This window comes from Hyla sarda, chromosome 1 (genome assembly GCF_029499605.1).
Source record: "Hyla sarda isolate aHylSar1 chromosome 1, aHylSar1.hap1, whole genome shotgun sequence".
Taxonomy (NCBI): Eukaryota; Metazoa; Chordata; class Amphibia; order Anura; family Hylidae; genus Hyla; species Hyla sarda.
The window spans coordinates 457,906,212-457,929,809 of NC_079189.1; positions in this window are offsets into that span (position 1 = coordinate 457,906,212).

Consider the following 23,598-nt stretch of genomic DNA (forward strand, 5'->3'; position numbering starts at 1 on the left):
CCTGCAGCAGTTTACCCACGGTGAGTGCACGCTTTTCTCTTTTGTTGCACATATTGATACTTCACCTTGTGTGTGCACCGCGCAGGTGCTGCCTCTTGATTGTATCTGGTCCGGACGCTCCCATTTACTACCTTGCGGTATTGTATGTTTGCATTTATCTGCTTAGCTACGTGGTGTGCTCTCTCCTCTTACTATTGCCTGTGGTATATGGACTACTTTCTTTTCTTCTTGGGATCGATGAGCACCCTATTGGCTAGCACTTATAAGCATTAAGAGATATGGATACGGATACGCAAACAGCAGGAGCCTCCGGCCCCACCGATATCGGCAGACAAGACGCAGGGGTGTTTTTCATGTCCTGCAACTGTTTAGATGAAGTCAAAGTATTAAGTGTGAAAGCCCTGGAACATAGGATCACCTCTCTAGCTGATAAGGAGCTTAGGACCTTTTGGACAGTGAACTCCTTAAAAGCATATAGAGATAGTAGAAGAGTTCCCAGAGGATTGCGAACCTATAAGGTACCATCGCAATTCCATAATATTCCATCATTTTTGGAGTCCTGGAACAAGGCTCACCTTATACACGCTGAGAACTTGTTGACATTAGTATTAGAGCAAACTGAACAGGACTATATTAGAACGACAGAGGAATTATGTCGCGCAAAAAAAGAGCTGCGAATGAGGCTGACAGAACATCAAGCCTCTACCTTTTTCAATAACTTTATCTTAAAAAGGCGCTGGTACCCAGGAATGGATGAAAAGAACTTTTCATCCATTCCTGGGTACCAGCGCCTTTTTAAGAGGAACTTATTCACGGACTATCCCTATTGCTATTCACCGGATTGACGAGCGTCTCACCGGGCTTGGTCCTCGTGGCAGCGGTTTCCCGTTTACCTCTACACTTTGATGCTACTACAGGTGTTGTGCTCTGAGCGCAACACCTAGGGGTAAGAACCCATCTTTATGTCCACTCCTTTCATTGTTTAAACGGTCCTCACTAGGGGCGCACCTCTTGTGTTTTTTTCGTTTGTATTAGTTTTTTCAATAACTTGGATAAAAAAATTTAAATCACAAATCCCCCTTTAGGAGGACAACCTGCGGGGGAGGAAGAAAGAGGAAGAAGCCTCTTGAGGAGTATGGTCAAAAAGAAGACAGGGACCTGGGATCAGGAGCAACAAATGTAATTAACATTTCAGGAGAAGATTTACCATCTGAATGTATCTCACTGCTATCAAAGGGCCTTAATTTTGGGATATATGAACCATTCGATATGACCCAATTCGAGATGGATCTTTTTAAAGGTGTACGCAAGATCCAACTTCATAAATTCTACAATAAAAAAGGAACCAAAGCGCCTACCGACCCAGTGAGAGAAGGCGAGAAGCATTGTGCCATCGGACCACTCGGATTTATCCCAGCAAGTGGCCTTAACGAAGATGAGCGAGCACACATCAAACTGCTAGCTGACCTAGCCGACCCACCGGCAGAAGCGACTGAAGCTATCCCCGATACTCTAGAATATTTACGGTTCAGCAGCGGGAGACCATCCACCTTTAATCCCCCCATACCACCCAGATCACCTTTGGACTTGTTTGTACAGTTGGTTACCCAAGATCTAAAATGCTTAATTTATCCTGCCCCGCTCAAAAACCTTACTACAGATGAACAAAGAATATTGAACTGGCTTTTACTACAGAGCCACTTGACAGTCGTAAGAGCAGACAAAGGTGGCTCCATCGTCGTAATGTTGTCAACGCAATATGAGAGAGAAGCCAAACGGCTACTGTCTGACCAGACTACATATCAAAGTATATTATCTGACCCCACTAAAAAAGTTATGGACACGCTCCAGTCATTTCTCCGTCGAGCCGTTGAAATGGGGGTCCTGAGCCACTCTACCGCAGAAAGGCTAATACCAGCAGCACCGAAGAAACCCAAATGGTATATTTTGCCGAAGATTCACAAGTCGCGGACCGATCCCCCAGGACGACCGATCGTCGCGGGGATCGGTTCCGCGACAGAATATCTGTCAAAATATATCGAGTGGCTCCTGCGGCCCCTCTTACCTTCAATCCCTTCATATTTAAAGGATTCCGGTAATGTACTTCAATACCTACAGGATGTAGTCTGGTCAAGTGAATATAGCCTCACAAGTATAGAAGTGGAGAGCCTGTACACTCGCATCCCCATTGTTGCGGGTGTACAGGCTGTCAAGTTCTTTTTGGAGCAGACAGGCAAATCCAGAGCGTTTATTAACTTCATATCTGAAGCAATTACCATCATTCTCAATAATAGCTTTTTACAATACGGTAACCAATGGTTCCGACAGAAGACAGGAACCGCGATGGGGACATCTGTCTCCTGTACTTTTGCGAATATCTTCTTAGCGGTTTTCGAATACAATTATGTCTTCTCCCCCAAGAATATCTATGTCCAAAATATTAAAGGATATAAACGTTTTGTTGACTATCTGAACACAAACACCATGAACATGCGGTTTACATCCGTTTTCAGTCACAGTCACCTGGAGTTCCTTGACCTTAAAATCATTAATACACCTCAAGGCCTCCAGACTGAAGGCTATAGAAAGGAAATAGCCCGCAACAGTCTGCTTCATTTTAAAAGCTCACATCCTATACATACAAAGCGAGCTATCCCACTGAACCAATTTATGCGCCTAAAAAGACTAAATAGTGAACATGAGTCCTATATCGCACAAGCTAAAGATCTACAGAGTAGATTGTTGGCTCGTGGCTACCCTGCAGATACCATCCAGGACGCATTTAATAAAGTGTATCGAATGAATCGGGTCGACTTATTACAATACAACAAAAATAAGAAGAGTAACAACAAGTGCAGAGGTTCACTTTTTCCTTCAAGAATACCCAAATGAACGACGTCATTAACTCCACCATTAGACGTCATTGGAACATCCTATCTACCGATGAAGATCTGAAACAAGTTACTGTACAACGTCCTTTGATTACATATCGGAAAAACCGAACAATAGGAGATAAATTGAAACATCAAACTCCATCCCCCAGCGATAATTGGCTACAGAACTTCTCCCCCACTGGAAACCATCGTTGCAGGACCTGTAAATTCTGCAGATATAACACAGGAGTCAAACATCTGGCTCTAGGCGGTTACCCCATAACTGTTAGACAACTCATTACCTGCAAAACTACCTTTGTAGTATACTACATTGTCTGCCCGTGCCATAGGTTCTATATACGGAAGACAAAGAGGCAACTTTGTGCCAGGTTCCGCGAACATAGATACACGCTATCCAAAGGGACCGGCCCTCCACGATTAGCAGCACACCTATACGAGGCTCATAACAGCAATATAGCTGTATTGAAGTTCGGAGGAATCAAAAGAATTCCAGTCCTTGATCAAGGTGGAGATAGAGAGAACGTTCTCCTTCAAAGCGAAGCGAGATACATCCTCAGGTGCAACGCTCAAGGCCAGGCTGGGCTGAATGAGCGACTGGATATATCCCCCTGCCTGAGTTAATTTTATTTTCCTCTGCTTAGAGCAATTATTCATGTAATAATTACATTTATCATTATTACCCCTATTTTTTCCCGAGCACTAATTAGTCCTAACTTCTTTTTATATATATATTTTTGTTTCAGTCTTATCTCATTGCACTACCCTGGCTTGTATATCTTTATATTAGTTTTACTACTAATTATATACACCGGCGTAAGCTATACCCTTTATTTCTCGGCATTGGGTCTATTTCCTTCTCATTTCTTTTCCTTTGCTTATTTTTCATTTTTGATCCACCCATTGACCCGTAGTTTATATGCTACTATGGTTACTCACGTTTCCTGTAGACATCCTTTAAAGGGTAGCGCAATGACGTGAACGTTGAGGCCGGAAGAAGGACGTTCCTTCGTCCGAAACAGCCGGCGTAGCCTCTGAGCGCCCCTCATCGTCTCTGTCTATGCCGTGGTGATCCCGGACCTTGGGCATGCAGCAGTTTACCCGCGGTGAGTGCACGCTTTTCTCTTTTGTTGTGTATATGTGGAAAGATTCAAGAGATTACTGCAGAGAACTTTACAGCAAAACTCATATTGACAGTACTCAGACGGCTCACTTGTTTCCACATTTAGCAGTCCTTTATACTGAGCTAGTAAAGGGTTGAGAGAGTACATATTACTGCCATATCATCAATGCCAGTGCTTGTTTCTGCTTTTACATTCTTAAAAAAGAACCTGCCATAATTTTCATAATTCCTGAACCACGAGTAATCTTGGTGGTCAGGTTCCCTTTAAAAACAAGCTAGGGTACCAGAATGTATACTCTAAAACAGTACTGTACTAGACGATGGATAAACAACCATTTTAATTGATTGAATTTTCACTCAAATATAACCATCTATCTAGCATAAGAAATATTTTGACTAAGAATAAAAGATTTATAGTACTATAGATATTTGCCTTTATGTGAGACAGAAATGTTTAAAGTGACAAATGATTCACCTTGAGCAACATATAAATACCAGATTGCTTTTGAGGCAATATATTTCAGCAATTTGAATAATGACATATCACTGACTGCTTTTTGCTGCTTAGTGTTATCTGAATCTTTGCTGGGCATTTTTGTTGCCAACTTAAAGCAGTGAGATTTTGCTGAGAAGCCAGGAAAAGAAACCAAGTCTCAATCCAACTCTAAGACCTCATTTATACGTGAGGCTGAGTGACATAATAATTTATATTTCTTCCTTGTAATGCTTACAGTGTATTCTCAGTTTCCATGGATCACTCCTGAGAGTTAAAAGACTATTTGTTCTGTTCTCCGACACTTTAATATCATAAACGTACTTCACTCTGCTGGTTTCACCTTAGTAAGAAATTATCTATGCAGGATATTATATCTTTACTGTCATTACTATGTTGGCCTCTAACCGTGGAGGGAGCTAGAAACCACAGGGCCCTGATGCAAAAAATTGCCCTGGTCCCCCTACTCCCCAGCCCAAAGATATTAGTGACTACAGCGCTGATGGGGCACAGTTAGGAGAATATATAATGATAAAAATGACTCACAGGTGACATCTTCTCTGTAGTTTTCTTTATCTGGTCCAGACCGATGTGACTTCCCTCGGCAGTCTTATGCCTGGACATCACTGGCTTCTTACATTGTCAGCAGATCCTTATCCTATATGTGAAGACAATAATTAATACTACCCTGTCATGTATGGTAGCATCAGAATAAGGGGGCCTAACTAGAGTCCCATGGGTCGAAAGGACGTATTGTTGCATGTTCCCATCCATCCACACCAGACCCCCAATCAGTGTGTCTCTCATCCATCCACTCCAGCCGCCCAATCAGCATGTCCCCCTCCATATACACCAGCCCCCCAATCAGCATGTCCCCCTCCATATACACCAGCCCCCCAATCAGCATGTCCCCTCCATATACACTAGCTCCCCAATCAGCATATCCCCTACACATCAGCATGTCCCCATTTATCCACACTAGCCCTCCCTATCAGCATGTTCCTATCCACACTAGTATCCACACTACCAATTAGCATGTTCCTCATACATCCAGTCAGTGTTTCAACTTCTGGACACCCTGGTTGGAGAACACTGCTTGACTTAGTTACCCTACCTCAGCATGTCTCCCACCACTCTACATAGTGCACCCCCCCCCTCTCTTGAGCATGTCCCCCATCCCTCCACACAGTGTCCCCCAACCCTCCATACTAGTGTTTCCCAACCAGGGTACCTCCAACTGCTGAAAAACTACAACTTCCAGCATGCCTTGACAGCCAAACGCTATCTGAGTGTGCTGACAGTTGTAGTTTTTTAACATGTGGAGGTATCCTTTTTGGAGGTATCCTTTTTGTGATCTCTATAGCTACACCACTGCCTCATTAATACTTTCAATTGACCCCTATACCCCTTAATATAGGAGACTTTCCAATTCAAGGGATTTTTTTTATTTAACCATAGCCAATGTTTTGTCTTCTTACTGTTTGGATATGTCCCTAACAGCTTTCTAAATGTTTGTTGCAGCAGCTCAGAGGAAAGTGCAGATGTTACTAAAGAGGGAACCTTGTCATGGGTCTTGTCAAGTTGGCATGAGGGGGTACACAAGGTGTGTCAGCTGATGCTGTGAAGAGGTGCTGTACAGTTAGTGGGGGTAAGGTTATGCACATGGGGAGGAAAAATCCGGGCTGGGATTATGTATTAAATGGGAGAACACTTGGGACGACTGACATGGAAAAGACTTGGGAGTCTTAGTTAACAGTAAATTTAGCTGTAGTGACCAGTGTCGGGCTGCTGCGGCCAAGGCTAATGAAATCATGGGGGTGCATCAACTATGCCCACAACAAGGAAATTATTCTTTTGCTGTACAAATCACTAGTCAGACCACATATAGAATACTGTGTACAAGAAAGATATAATGGAGCTGGTCAAAGACGGCCAAAAAGTGTAATATGGGGAATGGGAGGACTACAGTACCCAGAAAGATTATCAGAATTAGGGTTATTTAGTTTAGAAAAAAAAAGGCTTAGGCTGCTTTCACACTATAAAAATACCTCCGTCATAAATGTCCATTATAAAAACCCTGGAAATCAGCCATTAAACAGATTTTTCCAATAGCCCTTTTTACCAGTTATCCCCATTTATTAATAACGGCCGTTATTTTGTGACGGGCGATAGTAACGGGAGAAATAGTGCATGCACTATTTCTCCTGTTACTATCGCCCGTCACAAAATAATGGCCATTATTAATAACGGGCGATAACGGGTTAAAACGGCTATTGAAAAAATCCCATAGACTATAATGGGATTTTCTAACAGCCGTTTAACGGCTGATTTCCAGGGTTTTTATGACGGGCGTTTATAACAGAGGTATTTTTATAGTGTCAAAGCAGCCTTAGGGGCAAACTAATAACTATGTATAAATATATCAGGGGGCCATACAGAGATCTCTCCCATGATCTATTTATACCCAGGACTGTATTTATAACAACGGGGCATCCTCTACGTTTAGAGGAAAGAAGGTTTTTACACCAGCACAGACCCCCCTTCTTTACTGTAAGAGCAGTGAGACTGGGAATTCTGTGCCTGAGGAGGCGGTCAGGGTGAATTCTGTAAAAGAGTTCAAAAGAGGTCTGGATGCATTTTTGGAGAATTATAACATCACCGGTTATGTATACTATATTTTTAGGGACAGAACATTGATCCAGGGATTTATTCTGAGGCCATATTGGAGTCGGGAAGGAATATTTACCTCTAGTGTGAGGGTTTTTTGCCTTCCTCTGAAGCAACTCAGTAGGGACTCATTAGGGATATAGGTTGAACTTAATGGACTCTGGTCTTTTTTCAACCTTATGAACTATGTTACTATGATATAATGTGCCTCAGTGCACACTTGGTATAGTGTCTGGACTGATGGTGCCCTTAAAGGTGTGGTGAAGGTGAAAGGTAGATACTGGAGAAGCTGCAACAGTTTCTTTGATGAACAACAATGCAATATTTTAAGAAAGAACAGGTTTTAATGACAATAAGAGGATATTTGTGTGCTGATGGATTGGTATCAGGACACCTGTAATTTTTAGTACTAGCTGATTTTACTCTCTGAACTAGCGTATAACACTTTAACTCAGAGGAAAGAGGTTCTGGTCAGCATGTCCTACCAGTTTCTCTGTTTCTTTGGTGTAGCCTACACTCGCTGCTTGCCCTATTGCACTCCTTACGGTAAATAAAAAATATTTCTAATATACTTTGTTTAATCCCTACAGTCCCCATGACGTACCGGTACGTCATGAGTCCGCTTCCGTTCTATAACGCGGTGCCACGGCGTCCCGGCCCGGCCTCAAACAATGGCCAGGACCCGTGGCTAATAGCGCGTGGCACCAATCAATAAGTCCTATGAATACAAAAATGGTACCGCTAAAAACTTCAGAGCACAGCGCAAAAAATTTGCCCTCATACCGCCCCATACGTGGAAAAATAAAAAAAAGGTATATATCTATATTTTATTTGTGCTTAAAAAAGCTCAAGAGCACATTTTCCCCCATCTCATATACAGACTTTGAACCGAAGCCCAAACACAGGAAGTGCAGCCTGGAGTGCTGAGGGGTGTGTGTCCAGCCTCATCCAATCATAGCTCCTCTCACACTTAACTGCTATATGCTGTTGGTTGGACCCCTCAGCACTCCAGGCTGCACTTCCTGTGTTTGGGCTTCAGTCCAAAGTCTGTGTATGGGGGAAAAATGTGCTCTTGAGCTTTTTTAAGCACAAATAAAACATTGAAAACTTAATTTTTTTTTAACAAAGTATATTAGAAATATTTTTTATTTACCATAATGTGTGCTATAGCAAAAAATTTTTTAATGAGAGTGCCCATTTAATGGTACTTTCACACGTACAGGATCCTGGACATATTTAATGCGCAGGATTTATAACTGCCAATTAGAAGCTGTGCTCAATCATTTAGTTTACATTGAAATCTGCAGCAGAAAATCCTGTGCATCAAATCCTGTGCATCAAATGTGCGTACATGTGAACATACCCTAAAACACAAGTTTGTTCTCTTGTACATATACATTCATTGGCCACTTTATTAGGTTCAGCTGTTCAATTGCTTGCTTACACAAATAGCAAATCGGCCAATCGCATGGCAGCAACTTATTGCATTTAGGCATGTAGAAGTGGACCACTTCCAGGTGTAGTGAGGCAGTAGTGCCTGCACTCTGCTCAGAGGGTGCTCACCTCTTGCAGGTTCTCACGTCCCAGTGACATGAGAGTCAATACATTGTGAATGTGAATATTATGGAGGCAGGGGAGATCGACGATCCGGCTCCCCGTCTCCATTACGCACAAATGCGCAATAGAATTGAATGCATAAAGGACCATAACTCTCCGACTAGTACACTGATTAACATTAGTAAACATTCTTTTTAAAGCTGTTCACACCCAGTATATTGGGTTTAGTGCAGGGGAACCGGCTGCCAGTTTTCCTTTACGATAGGTCATCAATATCTGATTGTGTAGTGTAACATGGTTACTTCTAAACATCTCATTTCTAACCTATTTTTCTGCAAAACAGATAGATTTTTCCACTTTCAATAAACTTTATTAACTTTTTTTTCAAGTCTCTATAGTCATTGGTCTTGTCAAAAATTCATAAGATCTATCAGTATACTACTTACATCCAAACTGCCACAAGCAACCTATTTAACAACCCATTAGGCACACATACATGGTAGACCTGGGGCGTCCTTTGCAAACCTACTTAGGTCCCACGGTTACAATAATTTGTAAAAGGGAGATATGTACAATAGGAAGAATTTATTTATGCAGAGAAACAACAATCCGGGCAGAAATTGTACATGGAAAGTATTTGTTACTAGGGATGTTACTAGATCATTAGTTTTACAATGATCACTTTATTTGTGTTGTTTTGCTATTGATTTTTTTCCAAGGTTTATCAGGCCTTATGATATAACAGATTTTTAATCTAATTTGTTAAAAACTTAACTTACCTGAATCTCTGAAAATATATAATACCTTTCATCATCCTCTGCTCCTTAAGCATGCTTCCTCTTAAATTCCAGTGGAGAGAACAGAGATAGTTGATCGTCTTAAAGGGGTACTCCGCCCCTAGACATCTTATCCCCTATCCAAAGGATAGGAGATAAGATGTCAGATCGCCGCGGTGCCGCTGTTGGGGAGCACCGCGATCCCCGCTGCGGCACTGCACTATCATTACAGCACAGGGCGAGTTCGCTCTGCACGTAATGACGGGCGATACAGGGGCCGGAGCATCGTTACGTCACGGCTCCGCCCCTCGTGACGTCACGGCCCACCCCTTCCAATACAAGTCTATGGGAGGGGGCGTGGCGGTCGTCACGCCCCCTGTCATAGACTTGCATTAAGGGGACGGGCCGTGATGTCACGAGGGGCGGAGCCATGACGTCACGCGGCTCCGTCCCCTGTATCGCCCGTCATTACGCGCAGAGCGAACTCGCTCTGTGCTGTAATGATAGCGCAGTGCCGCAGCGGGGATCCCGGGGCTTCCCAGCAGCGGCACCGCGGCGATCTGACATCTTATCCCCTATCCTTTGGATAGGGGATAAGATGTCTAGGGGCGGAGTACTCCTTTAAGGGGCTTGAAAGAAACGCCAATCACATCTGGCTTAGTGTCCACTCCCTTTTCATGTAGGCTATTTAACCTCATTCAGTCTTTGGCTCACCTGCCTGTGTTAGTGGTATTTTCTTTGTGCTACCATTTATTTATATTTCTTCTACTGACCTAAAGTGTTGTACTTGAGCCTTAGCTGTGACCTGACCATCCCTTTGCCTGAAATTCAGTACTTTTGCTGCCCTCTAGGTTTCTGACTCTTGGCATGTTTCTGGTTAATTCTTTGTTTGCTGTGTTGGTATCTTTTTTTTCCCCCACCTAAGTAGATAGGGGAAGTGGTTGCAGCTAGCTTACACCAGCATATCATTCGCTCTTCATGTGCTCACACTTATGCATAAGTTGCACCAATATCTGGTGTCAATGATAATAAATCTGTTGGGCTGTGTGAGGCATTGGCCTCTCCTGAAATGCCCCATCCACTGTATCAAAAGTGGCAAAGGGTATAAAGGGTAAAAGTTAAAAAGTTTTGCAAAATGAAGCAACTTTTGTTAACCAGAAAACTAATATTCTACCTCAGCTGAGTTTTTATGTGATATTCTGAATGTAGGTGATGAAATGTTGGTGTTGCAAAATTGAGTAAAATGGCATCATATATGTCCGTGGTGACATTACATAACTTTTGAATGCACTTCAAGACGTGTTAAGTAATAACAATGAAAACTAAACAATGTGGCTATTCATAGAACATAAAGAAATGTGGTAATATACATAGCATGACAGCTCAGATTCAAGCTCCAATGGATGTGGAAGTGATTTTATTTAACAGCAATTCTCTGAACCTTGACATTTAGGGCAAGATCCGATTCTACAGAGATATCCTAAATATAGAGCTATAAAAGCCTGCGGTGTTAGAACCTGTCATCTCCAGCACTACCACAGTTCTACAGGAAGCTGTGCTTTCTCTCACCCTTAATGACACACATAGAGGTTACTTGCTTCCCTGGGTGCCGATCAGCACCTACTGTAATGGATGTGACATTGTTTGTTCACAATGATTCCGCAGTTAGATGTGTAATCATTTCAAATCCCTTTGTGAGAAATAGCACCTGGATTTCTTTAGCTGTTTTTTATGAACTCTAAGACTTCCGCCACATACGGAAAGGGAGCACATATAAAATACAGCAAGCAGAGACATCATCTGTTTCCACTCTGGTTTATCTGAAAGGACACGTAAACCTTTACTGTAATTCCATCTCGCCTGCCAAATCCTAGCTCGTTGTGTTATTTATCAATGTCATAACCATCAGATCTATAGATACCCAATGTAATGGTCAGAATTAAAGCTAAGGCTGACACTGTGTGTGGTCTGCAATGTCTAAGTTTCCTATTATTTGATAATATTTGTGGGTATGCAAATTTGCATTATAGTGTATCAAGTAGATATGAGGAAACACAGATCAACAGGTGAAGACTCGAATGTGAAGAAATATCTCTGGCTGCAAAATCTTTGCATGGGTTTCTTCCAAGTTCTCGAGTTTCCTTCCAAAGTCCAAAAATATACTGTTAGGTTAATTATCTTACTGTAAAATTGTATGACACACTAAAACCAACCCTAAGACTAATCTGAATGAATAGACTAGGTGACGGAATATGTCAGCACTAGATAACTAATAGACTACAACAACTACTACTAACAACAACAACAATATAAAAAATTACTTTTACTTATAGCTGTTAATATTCTTTGGAAGAGGTCAACGCTGGAGGTATCCTCTCTACCCCGACGGCACGGGGAGCAGGTGAGAGAGTAGGTGAGGACCGGCAATGCGGTAACGATTGTCTCAGATGATGTGCAGTTTTAAGACTGACATTTTCAGCCATGACCCATACAGTCTTCCTGAACCTCCACCATTGAAAAAGGGGACGCAGTTCCCCGAAACGCGTCTGGTGTTAAGACAACCCTGCACATCATCTGAGACAATCGTTACCGCATTGCCGGTCCTCACCTACTCTCTCACCTGCTCCCCGTGCCGTCGGGGTAGAGAGGATACCTCCAGCGTTGCCATACGCTGTTACGACCGCTAGGCTTCACAGCGCTGCCACACGCTGCTTCCCAGCCATCATCTCCAACCCCCAGCACCGGGGTGCTACATTTCTCCCGTGCCGCCGGGACAGAGGGACGTGTATCCGGATCGCAAGCACAGCTGCACTCACCTGACTGTGCACACTGTAGCCGGTAAGAGGCACTAAGTGCCTGAACTGTATAGCAATTGCCCTCTTGCATCAGTCCTCGTGCCGTCGGGGTAGAGGGGGCATCGCCTGTATCTCTGCACCTAAAAACGTTTATAGTGGGCCCCAATCTGGGAGGCTCCAGAGCTACCGAAAATTTGCCTTATTAGATTATCAACTTTTTTGCTATGTACTTTCATCTGGATTAATCCTGGCTCTTATAATATGACTTTACAGTATAACTAAACAGATACTGTTTGCACTGTCCCATTGCCCCACTTTCATTGTCTCATTGTAAAATTAGTGAAGTGCAATACCACTGTGTATATTTTATATTTTTAGCATTTTATACCATTGTAACCATTTTATCTAGTGACCAGTCTGCGACAAGGGCCCTGCCGCAGACCTCACATCATTTTTCCAAATAAATGTTATCATTTTATGCTATTTTAGACACGTTCCCTTTTTTTTTTTCCCCTTTTTTTTTTCTCTCTCTCTTTCTTCTAATTTTTGACCGTATATCTTTTACCCTGACCTAGCCTAGCAGGACTGCCTCCCCCTTTTTACACTACTAGTTTCCATTGAGGTTGATCTTTTCTGCACAATTGAGTAGCACGGAACTTTGTGCTGTACTATAGAACAGGATCTTGTAAAAAATGTATACTATGTGATAGGCCTTTTTTTTTTTAACATGGGAGTCTATGAATGGAAGAAGCCACAAAGTCCCATTCATCATAGTTATATGGCAGAGTTATCCATCAGGAAGTCCCCAAATGTATATCTCCTCACCACAAAAATATGGTGTAAAAGGAGCCTAAGCCAAACATTTGAATCTGTCTCTATTTCCTTTCTATTTATACTCTCACTTCAGCTCCAAATCTGACACCTCCATAAATGACTATAAATGGTTATAAATAATTATTAGTAATAATAAACAATACAGAAGCTGTAGTAAAATGGTAACATCAGGCTTTCTAACACCATTATTTAACTTCAACTTCACTCAAAACTCACTCAGACTTCATGACTCTAACTCTGAATGCACAGCCCGGTATATACTATAAATACCATAGCCATTCCAGTCTTTGAATAAAGAGTATTAAAATGGTAATTAATATATCAACACATGTAATGAAAAGACATCCAACTTAGTTTGACAGATTATTGACCCCGAAAGTAAATTTAAAAAGTAGTTGTTTTCTAACACAGAAATATACCTCTCAATGACAAGTCATCCAAACTGTATTAAACTGGGTTCACATATATCAGGCATCCGGCATAGTTTCCCTCCTGCGTGCACCGAAGGGAAACTGATGCTAGAACCAATCCCATTCATTCGAATGGGAAAGTTCCCATCATCCAGTGTCCCAATTTTGACGTTGGATGGTTGAACACACCAGACAGGGGAACACAGCTTGCTGCTTTCCCCTGTCGGTTGCCAGAAACAATGAATGCCGGATGGCATACAACTGATGACGTTGCACGTTGTCATCAGTTGTGGCATCAATTACATCGAGATTTCCTATGTCGGATGCCAGACATATGTGAACCCAGCCTTGTTCAGCAGGACAATACATGAACATTGGATGAACTTCTTCCTCTGACAAAGAGTGCCTGAAAATCATGATACATTGAAAAGTATATGTGACCATAGTGAAAAACAGAAAAGATTTGTCAAACCATTTTTTAAGCTGTCACTGGCATTTATAGGGTTAAGTTGGCCAAATTTTGACAGGACCGGCTAGACTAATGTATATGGTGAGCTCCTGACTCTCTCCTGACGGAGGGAGAGAATGATCAAGCTTATTGAATTTCAATTGCCTGATACTTTTGTCCTTGGGGGCATAAGCCAGTGCCAGAGGAGTCTGGCAGTAGCTTATCTCCCTTATCTTCTCTAAGCTAAGTGTTCATGTGTATAGGGGAATGGGATAGATAGCTGTCTGACAAACAAGCTCTCAGCTAACAGCTGTATACATTTAAGATTCTCTCCATTGGAACAAAAGGGGTTTACCTAAATCATGAAACACGGCTTCAGGCCACTATTCCTCCTATGTCACTAGCTAAAATTGGCACCAAACCTAGGTTTCTTCATTTGTGTGTGATATCAGGAAATGTACTTTATTACTATAGAGAATATTGCAACTGTTCCAGAGTCTAGTGGTTGTGCACCACCGCCGCACTCCAGCAGATGTGTAGCATGGTGATTTCAGGCTTCTGTGAACTGCTCTCATATATATAGAAATCTGAGCCATTAAACTCCATCCAGATGTTGGTTTAAACTTGATTATAAGACTTATAAACAGATATAAGCAGTGTTTGGAGTTGAAATAGCCACAACCATTCATTTGTCGGGTGTCAATATATGGTTTGCTAAGTATACAAATATATAATTTGGTAAAACCATTGAATTTATCTTAAACAACATTAAAGATTCAGATGCAATAATAATGGAGATTTAATGATGCAGTGGAATTTCTGGAGATAACTGGAATAGTACTGCTGGGGTTCCATTTAAAGGGGTACTCCCATGGAAAACTTTTTTTTTAAATCAACTGGCGCCAGAAAGGTAAAGGGTACCTCTCATCAAATAAACTTTTGATATATTTTAGATTAATGAATGTTGAATAACTTTCCAATAGCATGTTAATGAAAAATATGCTTCTTTCTATTGTATTTTTCCCGATCAGTCCCGTCAGCAAGCATTTATGACTCATGCTGGAGTCCTAAAAACTCAGAGCTGCCAGCCTGCTTTGTTCACAGCCAAACAGGCTGTGAACAAAGCAGGCTGGCAGCTCTGAGTGTTCTCCTTTGTGAACAAAGCAGACTGGCAGCTCGTAGTGTTTAGGACTCCAGCATGAGTCTGAAATGCTTGCTGCCAGGACTGGTAGGGAGACCCCTAGTGGTCATTTCTTCAAAGTGGAAAATTAAATAGAAAGAAGCATATTTTTTAATAACATGCAATTGTGAAGTTATTCTGCATACATTAATCTATAATATAGCAAAAGTTTTTTTGATGAGAGGTACCCTTTAAACAGATTTGTAAATTACTTCTATTAAAAATCTTAATCCTTCCAGTACTTTTTAAGGTCTATATACTACAGAGGAAATGCTTTACTTTTTAGTATGTCATGACCACAGTGCTCTCTGCTGACCTCTGCTGTCCATTTTAGGAACTTTCCAGAGCAGGAGAAAATCCCATAGCAAACATATGCTGCTCAGGACAGTTCCTAAAATGGACAGCAGAGGTCAGCAGAGAGCACTGTGGTCATGGCATCAGAAAAGTAAAGCATTTCCTCTGTAGTATATAGCCCCTAATAAGTACATAGCCCCTAATTTGTTCTGTTATACAGATGTGTTCCACTTCTTGAAATTACATACATGTTGATAATACAAAAGTAATTCTCATCCGTATATTAATACCTCAGGAGCCACTACAGGCAGTTAGTAGCACGTGCAGATTTCTTTATTTGTTTATACAGCTGACTGACCATAATGTCATGATTTGCTGTTTTCTCATCTCGAAAATGAAGATGTTAGGGTAGGTTCACATTACGTTGCAGCTCCCATTAGTGGTGATAGTCAGCATTTCACTAAAAATGGGATGCTGATGTATACTGTTAACAGAAACGGCGAAGCCCATTGATTTCTATGGACGAACAAAGTCACCTAGTTACTCTGTTCAGGACATATGCCCTATTTTTTACTGACTGAAATAGCGCATATTTCCTGAATGGAGTCACAAGGTGACGCTGCTTGGCCATAGAAATCAATGGAGTCCACTGCTTCCATTTACGGTATATGTCAGCATCCCATTTTCAGCAGAATGCAGACTATAACTACTAATAGTAGCAGTAATGTATTGGGTTGTGATTTTCACTCCAATATTTATTTTTAGCAGCATACAAAATTACTGTTGTCTCAGATTTTTCCCAGCTTGCAATGCGGCCGAGACCTGACTCACTAGTCAGATGATGACAGGGAGCCTGTCTGCTTCAATGGGTGGAGGGATCGCTTGGTGGGAGAGAGATCAATCTACAACTAATGCAACAACTGTAGGCACCCTGATTGAAAACCACAAGTCTTTTGAATGGATGCAGCTCATTTATGTTTCAATGGGTGGGGTGGCTGATGTGTGGGAGGGAGGAAAATGGAATTGTGGGATTTGTAGTCAAAAAAAGAAGTCAAACAGGAAATATCAGATCACAAAAAGCTAGCCACAGTGTTATGGTAATCTCATGACATTTAGCCCCAAGACAAGCGCAGATCCTTCCTGAGCATGTCCATTACTGTCTGCCAGGTATGTACTAAAATCACCTTATGGTGGGGAACCCCTTTAAGGGTTTGCACATTGTACCAGACGAGTGAGGTGAATTAATGGTCACATGGCATGCTCCCAAGCCAAGCTTCTATGCAAAAGTTTACAAAAAGGTTGAGGGGGAAATCCCTAGTCTGACCCCCTATTCCCAGGGGGCTGAACCCAAGATCTAATTTAGGTAAGAAATGAGTGAACATCGGTCCTACCTCTGCTTCTGCTAGGCAGATATACACCTATTCTAGAGTGTACCTCCTACATGCAATTGAATTTAGGCATATCCTTTCCTGTATCCTGTTCAAGCCAACGTATTCTTCAAACAAGTCACAAGTTATGTTCTAGTTGCAAGCAACATCCACATGAGACAGACGTGGGTTGCATGCACAGTGATCCTGGCACTATACAGCAATTGAAAGATTTTGCTCAAAAGGCCATCTCCAGACCATGCTATGAGAGAATTGTGCTTCGAGATCCCGCTCCAAAAAGGAGTATCTACTAGCGTAGAGGAGGAGAAAGTTGAATATGAAACCCTCTGAATACAAAAATCTCTTTATTGAACTATGGTCAGAGTTAGTGTTGTGTAGCACAATTCACAGAAGTTTCTTCAGTGTATGCCCTGCACATAGGGTATCATGCTGCAAACCCATAAGTAAAAGTACAAGTATCTAAACCACAGTAAGCCAACCTGTCTAGGCCCTTCAAAGTAGAGAACATCTGTTTCTGTCCGATACATTTTATGGTAAAGTGAGTGATGGCATTACAACGGACAACTGGTCTCGCAAAAAACAAGCCCTAATGTTACGCCGAGCGCTCCGGGTCCCCGTTCCTCCCCGGAGCGCTCGCAACTTCCTCGCATTTGCAGCGCCCCGGTCAGACCTGCTGACCGGGTGCGCTGCAATGTCTCTCTCAGCCGGGATGCGATTCGCGATGCGGGAGGCGCCCGCTCGCGATGCGCATCCCGGCTCCCGTACCTGACTCGCTCCCCGTCGGTCTTGTCCCGGCGCGCGCGGCCCCGCTCCTTAGGGCGCGCGCGCGCCGGGTCTCTGCAATTTAAAGGGCCACTGCGCCACTGATTGGCGCAGCAGGCTTAATTAGTGTGTTCACCTGTGCACTCCCTATTTATACATCACTTCCCCTGCACTCCCTTGCCGGATCTTGTTGCCATTGTGCCAGTGAAAGTGTTCCCTTGTGTGTTCCTAGCCTGTGTTCCAGACCTCCTGCCGTTGCCCCTGACTACGATCCTTGCTGCCTGCCCTGACCTTCTGCTACGTCCGACCTTGCTCTTGTCTACTCCCTTGTACCGCGCCTATCTTCAGCAGTCAGAGAGGTTGAGCCATTGCTGGTGGATACGACCTGGTTGCTACCGCCGCTGCAAGACCATCCCGCTTTGCGGCGGGCTCTGGTGAATACCAGTAGCAACTTAGAACCGGTCCACCAACACGGTCCACGCCAATCCCTCTCTGGCACAGAGGATCCACCTCCAGCCAGCCGAATCGTGACAGTAGATCCGGCCATGGATCCCGCTGAAGTCCCACTGCCAGTTGTCGCCGACCTCACCACGGTGGTCGCCCAGCAGTCGCAACAGATAGCGCAACAAGGCCACTAGCTGTCTCAACTAACCGTGATGCTACAGCAGCTATTACCACAACTCCAGCAACAATCTCCTTCGCCAGCTCCTGCACCTCCTCCGCAGCGAGTGGCCACTTCCGGCCTACGATTATCCTTGCCGGATAAATTTGATGGGGACTCTAAGTTTTGCCGTGGCTTTCTTTCACAATGTTCCCTGCACTTGGAGATGATGTCGGACCAGTTTCCTACTGAAAGTCTAAGGTGGCTTTCGTAGTCAGCCTTCTGTCTGGGAAAGCTCTGTCATGGGCCACACCGCTCTGGGACCGCAATGACCCTGTCACTGCCTCTGTACACTCCTTCTTCACGGAGATTCGAAGTGTCTTTGAGGAACCTGCCCGAGCCTCTTCTGCTGAGACTGCCCTGCTGAACCTGGTCCAGGGTAATTCTTCTGTTGGCGAGTACGCCATCCAATTTCGTACTCTTGCCTCCGAATTATCCTGGAATAATGAGGCCCTCTGCGCGACCTTTAAAAAAGGCCTATCCAGCAACATTAAAGATGTGCTGGCCGCACGAGAAATTCCTGCTAACCTGCATGAACTTATTCATCTGGCCACCCGCATTGACATGCGTTTTTCCGAAAGGCGTCAGGAGCTCCGCCAGGATATGGACTTTGTTCGCACGAGGCGGTTTCTCTCCCTGGCTCCTCTCTCCTCTGGTCCTCTGCAATCCGTTCCTGTGCCTCCCGCCGTGGAGGCTATGCAAGTTGACCGGTCTCGCTTGACACCTCAAGAGAGGACACGACGCCGCATGGAGAATCTGTGCCTGTACTGTGCCAGTACCGAACACTTCTTGAAGGATTGTCCTATCCGTCCTCCCCGCCTGGAAAGACGTCCGCTGATTCCGCACAAAGGTGAGACAGTTTTTGATGTCAACTCTGCTTCTCCACGCCTTACTGTGCCTGTGCGGATATCTTCCTCTACCTTCTCCTTCTCTGCTATGGCCTTCCTGGATTCCGGATCTGCAGGAAATTTTATTTTGGCCTCTCTCATCAACAGGTTCAACATCCCGGTGACCAGTCTCGCCAGACCCCTCTACATCAATTCTGTTAACAATGAAAGATTGGACTGTACCGTGCGTTACCGCACGGAACCTCTCCTAATGTGCATCGGACCTCATCACGAAAAAATTGAATTTTTGGTCCTCTCCAACTGCACTTCTGAAATTCTTCTTGGATTACCGTGGCTTCAACGCCATTCCCCAACCCTTGATTGGTCCACAGGAGAAATCAAGAACTGGGGTACTTCTTGTCTCAAGGACTGTCTTAAACCGGTTCCCAGTACTCCTTGCCGTGACCCTGTGGTTCCCCCTGTATCCGGTCTTCCTAAGGCTTATATGGACTATGCTGACGTCTTTTGCAAGAAGCAAGCTGAGACTTTACCCCCTCACAGGCCTTATGACTGTCCTATTGACCTCCTCCCGGGTACTACTCCACCCCGGGGCAGAATCTATCCTCTGTCTGCTCCAGAGACTCTTGCCATGTCAGAGTACATCCAGGAAAATTTTAAAAAGGGCTTTATCCACAAATCCTCCTCTCCTGCCGGAGCTGGATTTTTTTTTGTGTCCAAAAAAGATGGCTCCCTACGCCCTTGCATTGACTACCGCGGACTTAATAAAATCACGGTAAAAAACCGCTACCCCTTACCTCTTATCTCGGAACTCTTTGATCGCCTACAAGGTGCCCACATCTTTACCAAACTGGACTTAAGGGGGGCTTATAATCTCATCCGCATCAGGGAGGGGGACGAATGGAAGACTGCATTTAACACCAGAGATGGACACTTTGAGTATATGGTCATGCCCTTTGGCCTGTGCAACGCCCCTGCCGTCTTCCAAGACTTTGTTAATTAAATTTTTCGTGATCTCTTATATTCCTGTGTTGTGGTTTATCTGGACGATATTCTGATTTTTTCTGCCAACTTAGAAGAACACCGCCAGCATGTCCGCATGGTTCTTCAGAGACTTCGGGACAATCAACTTTATGCCAAAATGGAGAAATGTCTCTTTGAATGTCAATCTCTTCCTTTCCTAGGATACTTGGTCTCTGGCCAGGGACTACAAATGGACCCAGATAAACTCTCTGCCGTCTTAGATTGGCCACGCCCCTCCGGACTCCGTGCTATCCAACGTTTTTTGGGGTTTGCCAATTATTACAGACAATTTATTCCACACTTTTCCACTATTGTGGCTCCTATCGTGGCGTTAACCAAGAAAAATGCCAATCCCAAGTCCTGGTCTCCACAAGCGGAAGACGCATTTAAACATCTCAAGTCTGCCTTTTCTTCTGCTCCCGTGCTCTCCAGACCTGACCCATCTAAACCCTTCCTATTGGAGGTAGATGCCTCCTCAGTGGGAGCTGGAGCTGTCCTTCTGTGGTTTTTTTTCTAGGACCTTCTCTCCAGCAGAGAGAAATTACTCCATCGGGGATCGAGAACTACTGGCCATTAAATTGGCGCTTGAGGAATGGAGGCATCTGCTGGAGGGATCAAAATTTCCAGTTATCATATACACTGATCACAAGAATCTCTCCTATCTCCAGTCTGCCCAACGACTGAACCCTCGCCAGGCCAGGTGGTCGTTGTTCTTTGCCCGTTTTAACTTTGAAATTCATTTTCGCCCTGCTGACAAGAACATTAGGGCCGATGCCCTCTCTCGTTCTTCTGATGCCTCTGAAGTAGAAGTCTCTCCGCAACACATCATTCCTCCGGACTGTCTGATCTCCACTTCTCCAGCCTCCATCAGGCAAACTCCTCCAGGGAAGACCTTCGTTTCTCCACGCCAGCGTCTCGGGATTCTCAAATGGGGACACTCCTCCCATCTCGCAGGCCATGCGGGCATCAAAAAATCCTTGCAACTCATCTCTCGTTTTTATTGGTGGCCGACTCTAGAGACGGATGTTGTTGATTTTGTGCGGGCCTGTACTGTCTGTGCCCGGGATAAGACTCCTCGCCTGAAGCCTGCTGGCCTCCTTCATCCTCTGCCCGTTCCCGAACAGCCTTGGTCACAGATTGGTATGGACTTTATTACAGACTTGCCCTCATCCCGTGGCAGCACAGTTGTTTGGGTGGTCGTTGATCGATTTTCCAAGATGGCACATTTTATTCCTCTTCCTGGTCTTCCTTCAGCGCCTCAGTTGGCAAAGCAATTTTTTGTACACATTTTTCGCCTTCATGGATTGCCCACGCATATCGTCTCGGATAGAGGCGTCCAATTCGTGTCTAAATTCTGGAGGGCCCTCTGTAAACAGCTCAAGATTAAATTAAACTTCTCTTCTTCTTATCATCCCCAATCCAATGGGCAAGTAGAAAGAATTAATCAGGTCCTGGGTGACTATTTACGGCATTTTGTTTCCTCCCGCCAGGATGACTGGGCAGATCTTCTACCATGGGCCGAATTCTCATACAACTTCAGAGTCTCCGAATCTTCTGCTAAATCCCCATTTTTCGTGGTGTACGGCCGTCACCCTCTTCCCCCCTCCCTACTCCCTTGCCCTCTGGTTTGCCCGCTGTGGATGAAGTGACTCGTGATCTTTCCACCATATGGAAAGAGACCCAAAATTCTCTTTTGCAGGCTTCATCCCGGATGAAAAGATTTGCCGATAAGAAAAGAAGAACTCCCCCCATTTTTGCTCCAAGAGACAAGGTATGGCTCTCTGCTAAATATGTCCGCTTTCGTGTCCCCAGTTACAAACTGGGACCACGCTATCTTGGTCCTTTCAAAGTCTTGTGCCAGATCAACCCTGTCTCTTACAAACTCCTTCTTCCTCCTTCTCTTCGTATTCCCAATGCCTTCCATGTCTCTCTCCTTAAACCACTCATCATTAACCGCTTCTCTCCCAAACTTGTTTCTCCCACTCCTGTATCCGGTTCTTCTGACGTCTTCTCCGTGAAGGAGATTCTGGCCTCCAAGACGGTCAGAGGAAAAAAACATTTTTTGGTGGATTGGGAAGGCTGTGGTCCAGAAGAGAGATCCTGGGAACCTGAGGACAACATCCTAGACAAAAGTCTTATTCTCAGGTTCTCAGGCTCCAAGAAGAGGGGGAGACCCAAGGGGGGGGTACTGTTACGCCGAGCGCTCCGGGTCCCCGCTCCTCCCCGGAGCGCTCGCAACTTCCTCGCATTTGCAGCGCCCCGGTCAGACCTGCTGACCGGGTGCGCTGCAATGTCTCTCTCAGCCGGGATGCGATTCGCGATGCGGGAGGCGCCCGCTCGCGATGCGCATCCCGGCTCCCGTACCTGACTCGCTCCCCGTCGGTCTTGTCCCGGCGCGCGCGGCCCCGCTCCTTAGGGCGCGCGCGCGCCGGGTCTCTGCAATTTAAAGGGCCACTGCGCCACTGATTGGCGCAGCAGGCTTAATTAGTGTGTTCACCTGTGCACTCCCTATTTATACATCACTTCCCCCTGCACTCTCTTGCCGGATCTTGTTGCCATTGTGCCAGTGAAAGCGTTCCCTTGTGTGTTCCTAGCCTGTGTTCCAGACCTCCTGCCGTTGCCCCTGACTACGATCCTTGCTGCCTGCCCTGACCTTCTGCTACGTCCGACCTTGCTCTTGTCTACTCCCTTGTACCGCGCCTATCTTCAGCAGTCAGAGAGGTTGAGCCATTGCTGGTGGATACGACCTGGTTGCTACCGCCGCTGCAAGACCATCCCGCTTTGCGGCGGGCTCTGGTGAATACCAGTAGCAACTTAGAACCGGTCCACCAACACGGTCCACGCCAATCCCTCTCTGGCACAGAGGATCCACCTCCAGCCAGCCGAATCGTGACACCTAATACTAGTCTGTGGATGAAAATATAAAAGTAAAATTGTCCTTAAGGCCGAAATGGGCTGAGTCCTAAAGGGGTTAAGGATGCAGGGTTTTTCCGTTTTTGCATTTTCATTTTTTCCTCATCACCTTCTAAAAATCATAACGCTATCAATTTTCTTCCTAAAATTCCATAGTATGACTTATTTTTTGTGCCACCAATTCTACTTTGCAGAGACATTAGTAATTTTACCAAAATATCTATGGCGAAGCGGAAAAAAAATTCTTTGTGCAACAAAATTTAAGAAAAAATGCCATTTTGTAACTTGGGGAGCTTCCATTTCTACGCAGTGCATTTTTCGGTAAAAATTACATCTAATCTTTATTTTGTAGGTTCATATGGTTAAAATGATACCCTACTTATATAGGTTTTATTTTGTATTACTTCAAAAAAACAAATCATAACTAAAATTGTCATCTTCTGACCCCTATAACTTTTTTCTTTTTGCACATGTGGGCTGGTATGAGGGCTCAGTTTTTGCACCGCTATCTGAAGTTTTTATCGGTAACATTTTTATA